At 40.3% G+C, this 14,531-nt stretch overlaps 1 protein-coding gene across 1 annotated transcript in view; it reads right to left on the bottom strand.

Moving 5' to 3' along the window:
• Positions 1–11,382, bottom strand: part of plce1 (phospholipase C, epsilon 1) — an 89,963-nt gene extending 78,581 nt beyond the window's left edge. The window contains exon 1 of the mRNA XM_008277589.1: positions 11,282–11,382. The gene's annotated coding sequence lies outside the window, so the exon portion shown is untranslated. The remainder of the gene's footprint in view (positions 1–11,281) is intronic.
• Between the last annotated feature and the right edge of the window lie 3,149 nt (positions 11,383–14,531).

Below are 14,531 nucleotides of genomic sequence, written 5' to 3'. Positions count from 1 at the left end.
ATGTCCAATGTAATACCGCACCTCTAGACTGAAACTGCAACACATGGGAGTTGCTTCCCTGGAGCAACGTTGTTATGACATTTGACCCACTGACATGCTGACATGACACGGAAAGGAAATCATTTTCCCCTCAGTTTCTGAAAGTTTGTCAGAAAAAAGGGCTCAGCTGCAGTTAAGCTAATCAAAACAAAGTCAATTTGCAAGAGCTCATGTTTTAATCAGCCAGTTTTCATCACGTCAGACTGCATTTTTGGAGCGCTCTGTTCCTGACTGTAGAGCGAAGGCACTCCAATCCACAACACTGAGAATCTCACCAGCATGTGTCACAGTCAACCAACAGGTCCAACCTGATTTATCAAAAGCTGGCAAAGAACATGTGCAACCGTAGCCACGACGTGCAACTGTATACAATAACTCTTTCCAGTACTTGTATTAATTTTTAGCATCAAATCATAAATGAGGATTCCTTGATTCCCTGATAAAACAAATAAACATCAAACACAACAACGCTGCATCATCCTAAAAACCTGTATGTACATGCCTATACTCCTAACTGCCCAAAATCAAAGTTTGGCATGTTTAATATTAAGCACAACTGTCATTAAGTTTAGGCGTGGCACAGACAAGTCATGGCAACAGCTATAAATCAAACAAAGAAAACAGAAGTGAAATAGCAGAGAAATACATAATCCAAAACATATTAAACAACATTTTTCTAATTGGAAACCATCAACGTCTGCAACTTTAAGCTATGTGGGGACCACACAGATGTTCGCCGTCTCATTGAAACCAACATCATTTAAGGACACGCACTGTGACACATGTTAGAGCACAAAGCTGCCCTATTATAGGTCAGGAGGGCAGCACTAGGATAACATACTGGTCTCTCAAGGCAAAAAGTTCCATACTGTGGCTTTAAATCCCGAAGGCACGCACTGAGAAGCACGGCGTACAGCTGTGCTCGTCATCAAGCTAATTTAAAATCACTCTGAAATTAGCAGTGGGATCGCATTTCCACACAGTGGAAACGTCCAGTGGATGCATGTGTTTTTAAAGTGAGGTTTGATATAGATGTGCTGAACTGTTCATTTAGTGTCCCTCCTCATGACTGCATGTGATTCTTATAGTTCACAGAAGAAGAAATGATCAGAAAAAAGAGACTTCTCAACACCACAACAACATAGCAGGTCTGTCAAAAGGTGAGATTTACACACAAGAAACTGCCAGTAATCAAGAAGAATGATTACATTTCTGCAGACGGAAATCCTTGGAAAACCAAACACACTCACACCTAACACTGTTCAAAGTAGCTTTCATTATCAGCTGAACTGTGACCCTGACCGGCAAAGCAAATGGCTCTTCCAGGGTAAATCTCAGCCTGGGGCTAAAAACACAGACAGACACACACACACACCAACACACTGGAAACCAGGTCACTCAGAGTGACAAGTGCACTGACCAAGATAACGCTCAATCACTTCTACTTCACTTGTCTTATTTTATACAATATTGTCCAACACATGGAATTACAATCCCCACACCAAGATTTGCTTCTAATACAACTCCTCAGATTATAAAATCAAAGTATTTGGCTCTAACCACCCGACAGTACTTACATTTAATGGGGGTTTAAGGCTCTATAAATGTAACAGTCCAGGTTTTCCAGGTGATTCGTCCTAACTATCTTGTCATAAACCAAGTGAGAAACAGAGTGTGGGTGAGAGAGGCAGAGCAACACGAGGGATGGGCCTTCCACACCAGGCTCAGCAGCCAATCAAAAGGTGTTGTGTCTTCAAGTTTGGGCATATCTTATTACCACAAATGTTTCACCTTGATTGTCATCTGACTGTCAGTTAGAGCACAAAACAAAAGCCTGCAGTGACTTGCAAATGAATTATTTAATATCTGTGTTGATGTAAATAAAAGATGCACTTTTTGTGGTACATGATGAGGGTTTCTCAATATTTAAGCAGTATTTTAGGAGGTTTGTTTATTAGCATTCTTGCTAAAAATGAGAACACTGATACCACTCTTATGTTTGTGAAGCTGCATAACAGGAGATTAGTTGAGCACAAACACTGATAATAGGAGGAAACACTCCTCAAAGATAATAAATCACACTAACCGTCACGCACATTCATAAGTATATTAGATTTTATTTTCTTGAATTCACGAGTTAAAGTGTAAAAACTACCATCCAAATCCATTTAAAGACCAGCAGAAGTCACATCAACCAGCCAAGACTTCAGCTCCAGCACATATGTCCTTAGTTTTACTCAAGACACAAGCTGGAAATTTAAAACTTTACATTTATCAAATAATACTAGAGCCAATAAATTCTTTGGAAAAAGTTTCAAAATGCGCATGTATATTGTTTTGGAGAGCTTGTATACTTTAATGGGAGCCAAGGATGTCTCATCAGCATGAACCGCACTACTATGGAAGCTTTTGGAAATAAGGACAGACAGTTGTCTGCATATCTTCTGCCTTCTCAGCTCTCTCCAATAAGACCCAATATTTCCCATGATGCAATAAAATGTAACACATGTTGATGAAAGCAAAGGGTATGATCTCAGCACCTCAGAAGGGTCCTGAAGTAACTGGATATAATCAAAGTCAGATGGTTACCAAAGAGCTGTGTATATATATTGTTTTTTTTATTTGGGTGTGCGTCAGTTGTTCCCTCATTTATCTCTAAAGGTTACTTGCAAACTGCCACAGTGTGCACAAATAGCACTGAGGATGCTTTCAAAAATAATGCCGTGGATGATTTGATTTATCATTTAAATTTGGCACAACTTGCCCTCGCCTTTAAACCAGCACCAACCCTAGGAGGTACCCTCGCATGCAGTTTTTCCGAGATATTTGGCAGGCAGATTGTTCCAAACATCTTGGAGATCAGATGTGAGGATTCAGGCTGTTTCTACTTCTTTCTCTTCATGTGATTCCAAAGCGAGTCAATGATGTTGAGATCAAGGCTCTGCTTGGGCCGTAATATCTGTCACTGGATCCCTTGTTCTTCTTGTCATTAAAGATGCTGTAGCTTCTTAGAACTCTGAATGTGTTGTTGCAGAATGACTTTGGTGTCGATCACACAACATCCCTTGATGGTATTGTGTGTAAAGTATTAAAGTATATAAAGAGTATACAGAGTATTTGCCACTCAATCACTGTGTAATACTTATTTTCTGTCACATAGAGGACATAATACACCAGGATGTTCAAAAAGAGAACAAATGTATAATCTTGCTTCAGTCATGAAAGACCAGAGCACTATCATCACTCTTTGAATCCACGGTAAGAATATATTGTCAAGAAAAATTGCACTTTAAAGTGTCAGGTGGCAAAGAGGAGGACTCCAGTGTGATGTCTGTGCTCACGTTAGCCGTTAGACACTGATGAGCAACAGGTAGCTCGAGGCAAAATAACAGATCAAAGTTCAAGATCATAACTACACCTGACACTTCAAAGTGGGCCACAGTTTTGTTTTTTTGAGACACTCAATCACTTATCTATGTGTAATAATCCTTTAATGAATAATGGCTATTCAATCAAAATAAGTGACAATTTGTTTTAATGAGTTTGTGTCTCAGGACTGGAACAGTTTTTGAGTCCCTGGCACTAAATCACTGTTTATCCCCTCAACGGGGGGCCTTCACTCCCCCATCAAAGCCTTTTTTTTTTTTTCCTAATGTCCATTCATAAGGGATTATTTCACAACTCATCCAAACGATGACTCACAGCCTGTTATATGATTAGATCCACCGTCACATGGGGGCACAGGAAAGTAAGGCCCACTCAGCCAGTGAGGAAGAAAGCAACAATGCGGTGAAAGCCTTTGATATGCACAATTATTTTTGGGCTTACTTTAAAACTGCACAGTCAGTGGGCAAAGGAAAATAAACGGCGTGGAAAAATATAAAAACGAAAGCTGCATTCAAACTGAGCTGAAATGCCACTTATCCTCCTGAGCCTCCAAAATACTCCACTAAATACTTCACACTAAGATTTAGAGTTGGATCTTTAACATTCCACTCGCATACTAAGCAGGTCAGGGAGAGAAGGAATCCCCTTTTCTGTTGTGTCGGGGTCAGAGAAAGAAAAAAAGAAAAAGGCATGCCATGTGAGTACAATAGGGTGACGCTCCTACTGGTGTCACCAGTGAAAATACACATTTTCAAATAGATTATCCCTTTAGTCACAAATACGACACTGATGCCAAGAAAACTAGTGACTGTTAAAACTGTAAACAAAGCGCTAAAATCGTGCTTGGTCCAGGATACAGGTATGAGCTTCATGCAAAATGCCAACCGGAACAAATGCAATGCAACTGGGCCATAGCAGTAGCAACACTTTCCATGAAAACCAGTGTATTCATGAAGAGATATTTTAGACAATTCATGCACCGTGCACCCTGACAGCCACCCAAACCACAGAGAACATTAAGAGATTAGCACATGCTTAATAGGAATGAGATTCACAGTAGATATTGAGTGTTGTGGGACTGTTCTGGAATTCAAAATGTGCTAAACAGCCATGTCGGAGTTCCAGTAACACCAAATCCTGAACAGTTCCCTTTAAATCTTCAGTGTTATAATGCAATCTTCAAGACAAAGAGCCCCCCCGACCCCTCTCTCTTTAACACGGGGGGGTCAGAGAAGAAAAGACGCATCATATGACTACAATAGAATCACATTCCTTAAAGCTTGAAAAGAAAGTAATAAATGTTAGCAGGCGGTGTAAAGTCCTGGACAAAGACACCGATCAGTGTGAAGTTTAAGAAGATATGCACCTTGCAAGATAAAGTAAAGATGTGAGTGTTTCTCATCTGCAACGGATCTTAATTTTGTTTTGATTTTTTTTGGCATTATTGTCTGAGTGACTGTGGGTAGAGGAATTCTGATCTGGCTCAAACTAATCAAATATAACCTGGCAAAATGCTGAACCACTTTTAATGTGTCACAATCCTGCTCATACAAATATGTTAAGTTTTTTAGCTTTTTATAAAGTAACTGCCATCGCACATTAACTCCAAGTTGTGGATTTCTTTAAAGATCAACAGATTTAATAATTAATTGCATTTTTCTTGGTAATTGGTAAATTTTTTTTTTTAAACAGAAACAACTAGATATCTGCAGTGATTCATTAAGGCACTTCAGCTGTTTAATAAACACTTTATTCTTACTCAATCGCCAACAAATTTAAAAGAAAGCCGGCAGTGCTCAACTTTGGGCAGAAAATCAAAGCTCAACTGCGTAAGAACTGATGAAAAACTGCTTCCCACCAGCTGGCCTCTGAATTTCAGTAAATTAACATGGAAAAATTGTTCTTTCTCCAGATAAACATGATGGCATTTCCATAATTAGGAGAATTTAAAGCATCAATTACCAATCGTTTGAAGAAAGTCTTATTAGATTTTCGCTTTTTGGACGCAAAATGAGTCACTGGTAGGCAACCGTATAAAAAGAGAGCTGGTTATGTTCATCATAGTCACATAATTGGGACATAATGGCAACGTTTCTTCGATTAGAACATATAAGCAGCCTAATTTATGCCTCCTGTGCCACATGATCTTTGAGTAATGAAGACTGAATTTGACTCATCTGGAGAGGCGGCGTGAATCTACACTCACTGAAAATCTTTAACGCTGTGATGTGATTGAGGCTATGGACTGAAATATCTTGGATCCATTAAGATTTTACTTCAACCAGCAACCAGAAAAAGCTCATAAAATACTGAAACAACTGCGAGGAGGAAACACAGGAACATGAGTGATTTAAGCGAGAGAAAACTGCCATCCCATTACCAATTCATCTCACCATCAAGTTGACACAGACAGCACCCGCATCAGACAGACAGAATGCAACGCAACACAAGGAAAACAAAGGTAATGTGATGAAACATCGTCTTGCAGTCTTTCGCGGGTTACCTTTCATTCTGAACAAGCACTCCATCTGTCAGAAACAAAGTGAGAGGCTGGGAGCAGCGCTGCAAACACAACAGACTTTTCATGCAAAGGGATCTGGAGAACATATGGCTTTGATTAGAGGGCAGGGCAGAGGGAGACGCCAGTGGAAACTGCACAGAACGAGAGCGAGGTGCTCTGTGTGTGTGTGTGTGTACATCAGTGTAACAACAGAGCGAGGGGCTGACTCAAGGAGGGACTGTGTTTTCACGGTGGATGAGCGCATGAACGCCAGTGTATGTGGGGTGTACGCATGTAATCGCTAACAAAGGCAGAATAAAAGATGACTCAGAAGGGGGAGACTGCTGAACTGAAAGAACGCTGTTATTTGTGAGTGTGTGTCTACAGCAACACAAAGAGTGCTGTAGTAGTGGTGTAACAAATGTGAGCCGTGCCAACAGACGTCCTGCTCAGCGTGTCCATATCACATTTTGCATGTGGTGCAAAACTTACACTGTGATCACCAGTAAAAGAGAGCGACATACGTGTTACTGTTTGTGTGGTCTCCTCTGTGCAATCAGCTTTAAGAGTACAGTAAGTTTTTGAAGATAGGCTACCAATTAGGTCAACACATGGTTTAGCCACAGCTACAATCAAGGTTGCAATAAATTATTCATTCTGTGCAGCCAATCAATAAATTCCCAGTTGCTGCCCAGAGAAGACAAATGCAAAATAAGTCCATGTCAGACACAAGTCTGAGCAAATGGAAAACTGATTTCAGCACTGAAACATGCTGCGTGGGATCTGTCTTATAAATCTGAATCATTTTATACGGTAATTGCTTTGTTTACCATTTTTCCCATTTGCCAACCATTTGTTCATGTTCACACGTGTCTCAACTATGCAAGACAGTAAGAACTGCAAGAGGTTACAACACTATAAACAGCAAAAAGGTTTTAACCTCAGGACAAACAAAATTTCAAGTTACTTCTACTTTTGTGTACAAACGAACTCTGTGATAACAAAGTCTGTGAAGATTCTCAGTCATCCAGGTTACGGTTATTCTCGTTCCTGGGGAAGATGAAAGGAAGATGAAACTACATTCATACCTAGCCACAAAAGACCCTAACGAACCCCACTGCACTAACGACTCACATAACGAGGGGGAGGAGCAACAAACCCCCAATTGAAACCTAAACTAATGTTAATGGCTCCTTTAGGATATAAGTATCTGGAACTCCCGACTCGTCAGTCTGAACTGATGAAGCCTCTTGGACGAGAGGTGAAAACGTTTTCAAGGAACTCCAGACGCTACGATTAATCTACGAGAACTGTGATGACAAACTTCACATTTTAAACCACACTGATTTTCAGACTTCAATTGCAACTTTTAGCTCCATTACCTGTGCTTGCAAGCAGTTTTTAATTTCAAAAACTGAGAGAAAAAACATCCAAATATGCCTGGGTAGCGTCACAGTGCGCGACGGTGCGGCTACCGGAAATCCTTCATCAGATAAGCAGCTGGCAGTGGTCATAGATGCCAGCCAATAGTGGGAATACAAAACTCCCTAAATGTGTCCCAGTTCAGGGGCTGCATCTGCTGAAGGACGAGGTTGACGAAGGCATGGCATGCTATACGAAAAAGGCAGACTTGTTTAATGAGACTGTCTGGTCTAACGAGGACTTCCTATTTGCATCACCAGCTGCTAGGAGCGCCACAGTTGTTAGCTTTCCGACTGAGCTGAATCCCAGTGCGTACATTTAAAAGCACACTCCCTGGCTGCTGCTTCCTTTGGAGAGTTTGCCATATTTTGGGGAAAAAAAATCCAATCACCACCATTGCACAATGAATCTTGGGACAAGTTGGGCCGCAAAGCATACACCTACAGGATCTGTAAAAGACGGTGGTTGCATTTGAAGTAGCCTTTAAAACCGGACACCTCTGTCGCAAGATGCGGCTCCTGAATTGAGACACAGCTCATGTCTGGGAAAATTCTGGATTCAGATGTGATGATATAAGTGAGCCAGCCAACATTGGCTCCAAGAAAGCGTTGGCCAAAGCAGGTAACACATCATTCAACTGCTGTCCAAGGTAGCCTGCAAGTACCTCTGCATCTGTGCTCCAAGTACAGTATCTAAGGGAACATTCAGCACAGCACATGAACACAGTTACCGCTCACCGTTCCCCCCACAACACACAAAGTAAACATGCTTGTCTCCTTGGTAAGAAAAAAAAACACAAAACAAAAGTATTGGAAAGGTATAAGGAAAAAATAGATAACGCCCAAGACGAATACCAAATATTAGAAATATAACATCAAGTCTGCCACTTATAGTGATGTTTTACCACTAGTATGACGATGCAGCAATGTTTTCATGAGTGGGTCCCTGTTTTGTTTGTGTTGCTCACCTGCATGGAGATGCACGTGCATGCACAAGCACACCAGTGATGCAACACACATTCCTGCCGCTTATTTATTGGTATTCCACTGAAGAACAGCTGGTGCAGGTAAGACCCAAACAAACATAGCAATACACCAGCAAAAAAAAGAAAAAAAAAAGAGAGGCAGGAAGCAGAATAGGTGCTAGAAAACAACCTTGCTGGATTGAAACTATTCCAAAAACAACTGGCTTTGCAAATGCTTTGTAATGAAGGAAATGTGACCGACGTGTATGTTCGAACTCAAATATGCAAACTCCAAGGGGGCACCTGTACGTTCAGAGCACAGATAATCAAAGTGCAGCGGAAGCTTGATAAGAAAGACGCAGAAAGAATGAGTTACACAGTTGCTATCTGTTTAGGTTATGGCTGCAATTAGCACTGGTCTGAGGTCAGACACTCGAAGCACTGTGACGGCATTGAGACAAGTCTGGAGCTGCACAACAGCGCAACAAACGGGAAGCATATATTTGAGTTTCTGGAAGTGAAGATGTACAGACAATAGCAACCCCATCCCAGATGTTTTTAATGTCTACTATGTCTTTACTCCCTACAAGCCATGATGTTAAAGCACTCATACTGACATCAGCAATCTGGGAAGAAGTGAAAGTTAAATTATTATATCAAGTACTAAAAAAAAACTTTTTCAACCCGAATATGATGATAACATTATTTTAATAAACAGTCACTGACCCAACTATTTAGACAATAAGCTGCCACTTTACTTTCATGAAAGTCATCATATTCAGTTTCGTAACTTCTTGCTCATTTCAGATGCTGCAGTTGATGTTAAATTGTGTTTCTATTATTTTGCCCACCCTGTCGACATCTAAGAGGACAGGCTACCCAACAGAAATGCCTCCAAAACCACTCACAAACTACTGGCCTCCACTGGATTAAACTGTGAGCAGTCAGACTCACCGGATGCAGGCTGCAGGTTTAACCCTGTTATTGGCCGCACGTTTCACAATCCGCTTCCCGGGAAAAAACAGCAACAACCTCCAGGCGAGTGACCTGCAGTACTGAAAATTTCCAGTTAGCTCCTCGCCTCCCTGCTTGCAAATTTACCACCACAACAATGAACCCGTCCCTACCCCGAGGGAACACTAGATCCTTCGCTTTGCTCCATCCGAGCGATGTGATCGGTTAACAGGAATACAAACAAGCCAAAGAAATAGCAGAACTGTAATGAGCTATTTAGGGATATTTTGAGGAAAGTGTGTTGCTGCATTTTTAGCTCCGCCAAAGATGAAGAAAATGAAATAGTGTTTAAAGAAATAAAAAAGAAGCCAGAGCATTTTTCCCCAGTCAGACCATTCTGTGCTGTAGAACGGTGTGGCAAAGCAAGACTACAAATACAGCAACAGTGTTCATCTGCAGTCGTCCTCAAATGTATTCATACCCTCCCACTAAAGAAGGAAAAAAACAGTGAAATAAGTTGAAATTGACAAAAGTAATAATAAATAAAAATTTAATGAAAATCATGACTTTGCTTTTGATTTGAGGTTCAACAGAAATATTTATAAAAAGAACAAAGAAAAAAAAACACAAGCAAACAATCATAATGGGACCCATACACTGATATTTAGTTGAACAACCCTTTAAGTCAATCACTGCAATCAAGTGTTTTTTGTAACTCTCAGTCAGACTTCTGCACCTGTTGACAGGTATTTGGATTTCACTGCTCATCAGCAAAGTGCTTTGTCCAGGACAGTTATTATTATTCTTTTCTACCACAATTCAAAAGCAATGCTCATTTCACTAAATTATAATTTAGCAAATTTTTATTTATTACTACTTTTATCAGTTTCTAGTTATTTGAGTGACTATAGTGAATTTTGCCTTTTCCTTAATGGAAGGGTTTGAATACATTTGAGGACATCTGTAGCTACACATCAGTCATCCACAACACTGAACTGGTTTGAGTGAATAACACTGATCAGCTTGTTATGGTGCAATTTTCACGTGAAGCTTGCACACAGACACCAGAAAAACTAAACACAAACTGCTTAAGGAACACGATTAACTGCCAGAGATGGTGATCCAACCCTCCAAAATCCACAGCTCATCCACAGGATGCCGGATCAATGGAAGGCCCCACCTGGCAGGACCGAAAGCAACCAGCGCTCATGTCCTGGTGCTGCACGCCACAGGAGGACACAGGTGGCAGGTCAGAGCTGTTTTCGTGGACACCGATACACCACAAAAGGCGGTTCGTCTCTTCTCCTCGTCTCTTCTCACTTTGCATTGTAAATAAGAGCTGCTTATCCCACTCGTGTGTCAAGTGAGCTGTTTATTTGCCCAAGTCGCCCTTGTGTCTCTGCACGACAGGCAGCATTCCTGCCCTTCTGCAAGACTGCAAGATTCTGATCTGGCTTTGATTAATCTGAGCAGTGTTTCTCTTTTCATTTCCATTTGGAACTGATTCATCTTTTTCTTTTTTTTTTCACTTTAAAGCAGCAACATCACAGACAAGCAGGTGAAAGGTCACCATTCTCCAGGGATGCCTGGGGGACCCTCCTATCTAAACAGTGACCTCACCTGTCAGGCTAAAACAAACTAACAACACCTTTTCAAAGTGAATGAGAATGCATTAGCAGCACTGAGGGGGGAAAAACAACTTAGTTTAGCTTAGTTTTGGCAATAAACACAAGCAGTTTTGGCAGTTTTTACACACAGCAACGCAACTAAAAGCACTTATTTCTCTTTTTCACGCTCCCAAAACCGAACTAACCAACACACGTCACCCATATTCGCCTCTAGAAGTGAATAAACACGAGCAGCTTCCCTGTTAAAGCGGTTTTGGGGTGACTTCAGGCTTTTGGGAGACACAGCGAGCAACTTGACAAACCGCCTCCTCGACCAAAACACACGCCGAAAGTTTGTCTAAACTCGTGTTGCGGTGTCAGTTTGAGGGTCCCGTGGCGCAAACTCACCGGCCAGTGTTGTCAAAGCCGCTCAGCATCCACAGAACGACCGCATGAGGATTATGTGAACACGTTCTGCTCCGGTTCTCGTGGACTGAGTTCCTCCGCAGACCGTTGATGCAGCAGCAGCAGCAGCAGCAGCAGCTCGTGCCGCGGTGTTGGGAACCCGCTCAGTCTGCCGCGGTGCGTTCAGGCGCCGCTCGGGAAATCTCAGCTTCCACTGCACAATCAAGATTAAAGGCGACTTTCGGTTTGTCAAATAGGCCTGAGCAGCAGCCTGTGGGTGGCTGTAGTTGTTTTAGTACTTAAATACTAACCTTTCCAGCTGTAAGTGCAAGAAAAATGTAGTTTAGCTACTGTCCGCTATTTTAGCTATTTTTTATTATTTAATCACTATGGTCACTTTTTTTGTTTTATTAAGTTTAGGCGGACTTGCACGTTTTTTGTTCTTTTTTTTTGAGTTTGTTTCTTGTTTTAGTACTTGTAATGGTGTTTTATTTTTATTTTTTATTTTTCTTTATTTTTTTTATTTTTTGGTTGCCTTATTCAATGCAGAGTTGGCTATTCACTTCCTGTCTGGTGTTTTGCAGTTTTTCTTTGTAGTCCTGTCTCTATGTGGTAAAAACTTGGTTTTGTAAAATCTGTAAATCATCTGATGTACAATTTTATTATATTTTGATGATAAAAAGAAACAAAACTAGTCCTTAAATAGTATTAAAATCCATTCACTAGTAGGAGAAAATCTAAAAAAAAGTGGTTTTGGTGTAATATTGAAACAGTATAAAACCAATGCCTTTGGTTTTTCATAAGAAGAAGAGTCATGTGGAGGTTTATCCATTAGTCTGAGCAAAAAAATAGCAAGAGCTTGTGAAAATGTAATAGAATAGAGGATAAGAAGCCACCCACAGACATCAAAGATTTTCAAAACTCTAGACTTCTGACAAATTATGTACCCTGTCATCAGTGAATTCCAGTGCTCTATCTAATGTTTATTTCAAGTACACTGAAGTGTGAATGCCTCATTTACATTGTAGCCTGGTAAGAAAATACAAGATTTTAGCGCACAAATGAGAAACCTGGTTAACAATAATGGTGAAAATATTAAAAGGCAAACTTTACAAATTAAAAGAAATATTAATGAATGTGTTTAAGATATAAAAACAAATATAACAAAAGAAACTAAAAAGGGAGAGAGTTAATTTTAATATTGTCTTGCATGTTATTTCAGGTTGCAGGTGCACAATGAGTTAAACTGGATTTTTGAAGCTCTGTATGGAAACAAGAGGCAGCTGCAGCCTAATCCACTAATTTGAGGATGTGTGGTCGAATGACCCTTCGTCACTTTTAAGATTTTACACAATGGATAATATAATAGCCTTTTAAAATGCAACACACTGTGACGGATTAAACTCGTGGGCTTTAAACTTTCAGCTTTCTGACAAAAAACAGTATGTAGTCGGGGTCACATTTCAGATGACTGTGAGTTGTTAACAGCTCCACCAAACAGAGACTTTTTTCCCGTTTAAATTTCTCACATGGTTTCATTTCAGTAAATGTTTAAATCATCCAAAGTCTCGCTAAGAAAAGAAAATCAAAACTAACAGGAACAGTTAGAAAATTGAAGACAGATTTATGTAGCAGAACTTTGTTTTCTCTTTTTTTTCCATTAATCATTGCACAAACGTTCAGATTTTACTGGTGTCTCTCTGTATATGTAACTGTGTTGACAGTAGTTCAAACTGGATCCAGCAGTTATAAGAGCAACATGCTGCGTCTTAGCTCCCCCATGTTCACTTTATCTCTGGTGTTTGTTAGCAATTTGATGGAATGTTTTGGGAAATTTGCATCACTAAAATGCAACACCAGCAAACATGGGCTCTGCATCCGTCTTGTGTCTTGTGATATGAATGAGAATTCAGAGGTGACAAGGTCAGTACAAGGGACACACAAGCTACCAACAGGCGGGTCACTCCAGATAAAGTCAACCAAATCTGTGTAAAGTTCCCTCCTGATCCCTTCACAATCACCTGTTTTAAAGATGTACAATAACTTCAGTATATTTAATGAAGCCATGCACATTTAACCCTCATGCTATGAATATTTTCTGAGTTACAGGCCTTTCAAGTGCATAACAGTGTGTTTAAATTTTGCGTTACTTTTTCCAGCATTTTTGAGGTCGACGGTACACACTGACAAAACAAGAACAGAACACTATCAGCGTAGAATTTGAACTGTCAAACAAACACTGAAACCTTGTTTGATCGATGTAATTTGTCCAAGTCTTAATATGAAACACGTGAACATCAGTTGCTGCTTCTCCATTTCAAAAGCCACAAGTTACATGAACGATTGTTAAAATGTGACTGTATTAGAAAAGCGTTTTGACACAGAACAAATCATGGCTAGAAGATGAGCCTGGTATCAAAATGTAGATAAAAGTGAAACCTTTATTTGTCATAACTCGTGTTGACCAATGACCTATCTTACAAGGTGACATGACTCCTTAAAGTTTACCCAGAATGCACTTTTTCCTCTTGTGAATGATCAGAAAACAGATGACACTATTACACTCTGTCAAATAAATCAAATAGGTGTAGTTTTGGTATTGAATGTACGATACATACATGACTTTAATGGTCAAAGTTGGTTATGGAAAACTACATTTTGGCTCTAGATCGTTAAATCTTGAGTGGATGGAAAATGTGTTTGGTTGCAGCTTTTAACAGAGCTCAAATGTGGTTTTTATCCCTGACAATTTCATGTGGTTATCTCCTGTATTTATGAAGTTAGGAGGGCTGAGAAATGCTGGGAAAAGTCACATGAACTAAAAAAGCAGGGGCTTGTAAGACAGACAATATTCACAGCTAAGTATTGTGACATTTTTGCATGGATCCATTAAACATGCTAAAGTTTTTGTACAAGAAACACGAGCTGATTCTGCGGGGGTCAGGTGGGAGGCATTGATTGACTTTTTTTAAACAGTGACCCAGGCATCACATTATTTTTGAAGTCACAGTTGGTGTTTAGTGTTGCGTGGTAAATGCGACATACATGGATGTAATCATCATTAGTTAAGCCTAACTGCAATATATCCAACAGCACCTGAAGGCAGCACCGCCTTTTTCTCTCAGTAGCCACAAGAGCTGTGGACAGGAGGACAATAACTGCAGCTCAGTAGTACTGTGTGTGTGTGTGTGTGTGTGTGTGTCACTACATTGGAATGTCTGGCAACAATTTCTCACCGTGTCCAGTCGTTCCC

The sequence above is a fragment of the Stegastes partitus genome, unplaced genomic scaffold, assembly GCF_000690725.1.
Source record: "Stegastes partitus isolate 25-593 unplaced genomic scaffold, Stegastes_partitus-1.0.2 Scaffold101, whole genome shotgun sequence".
Classification (NCBI taxonomy): domain Eukaryota; kingdom Metazoa; phylum Chordata; class Actinopteri; family Pomacentridae; genus Stegastes; species Stegastes partitus.
The sequence above is the reverse complement of the archived record's forward strand: the minus strand, read 5'-3'. Positions and strand labels throughout refer to the sequence as shown.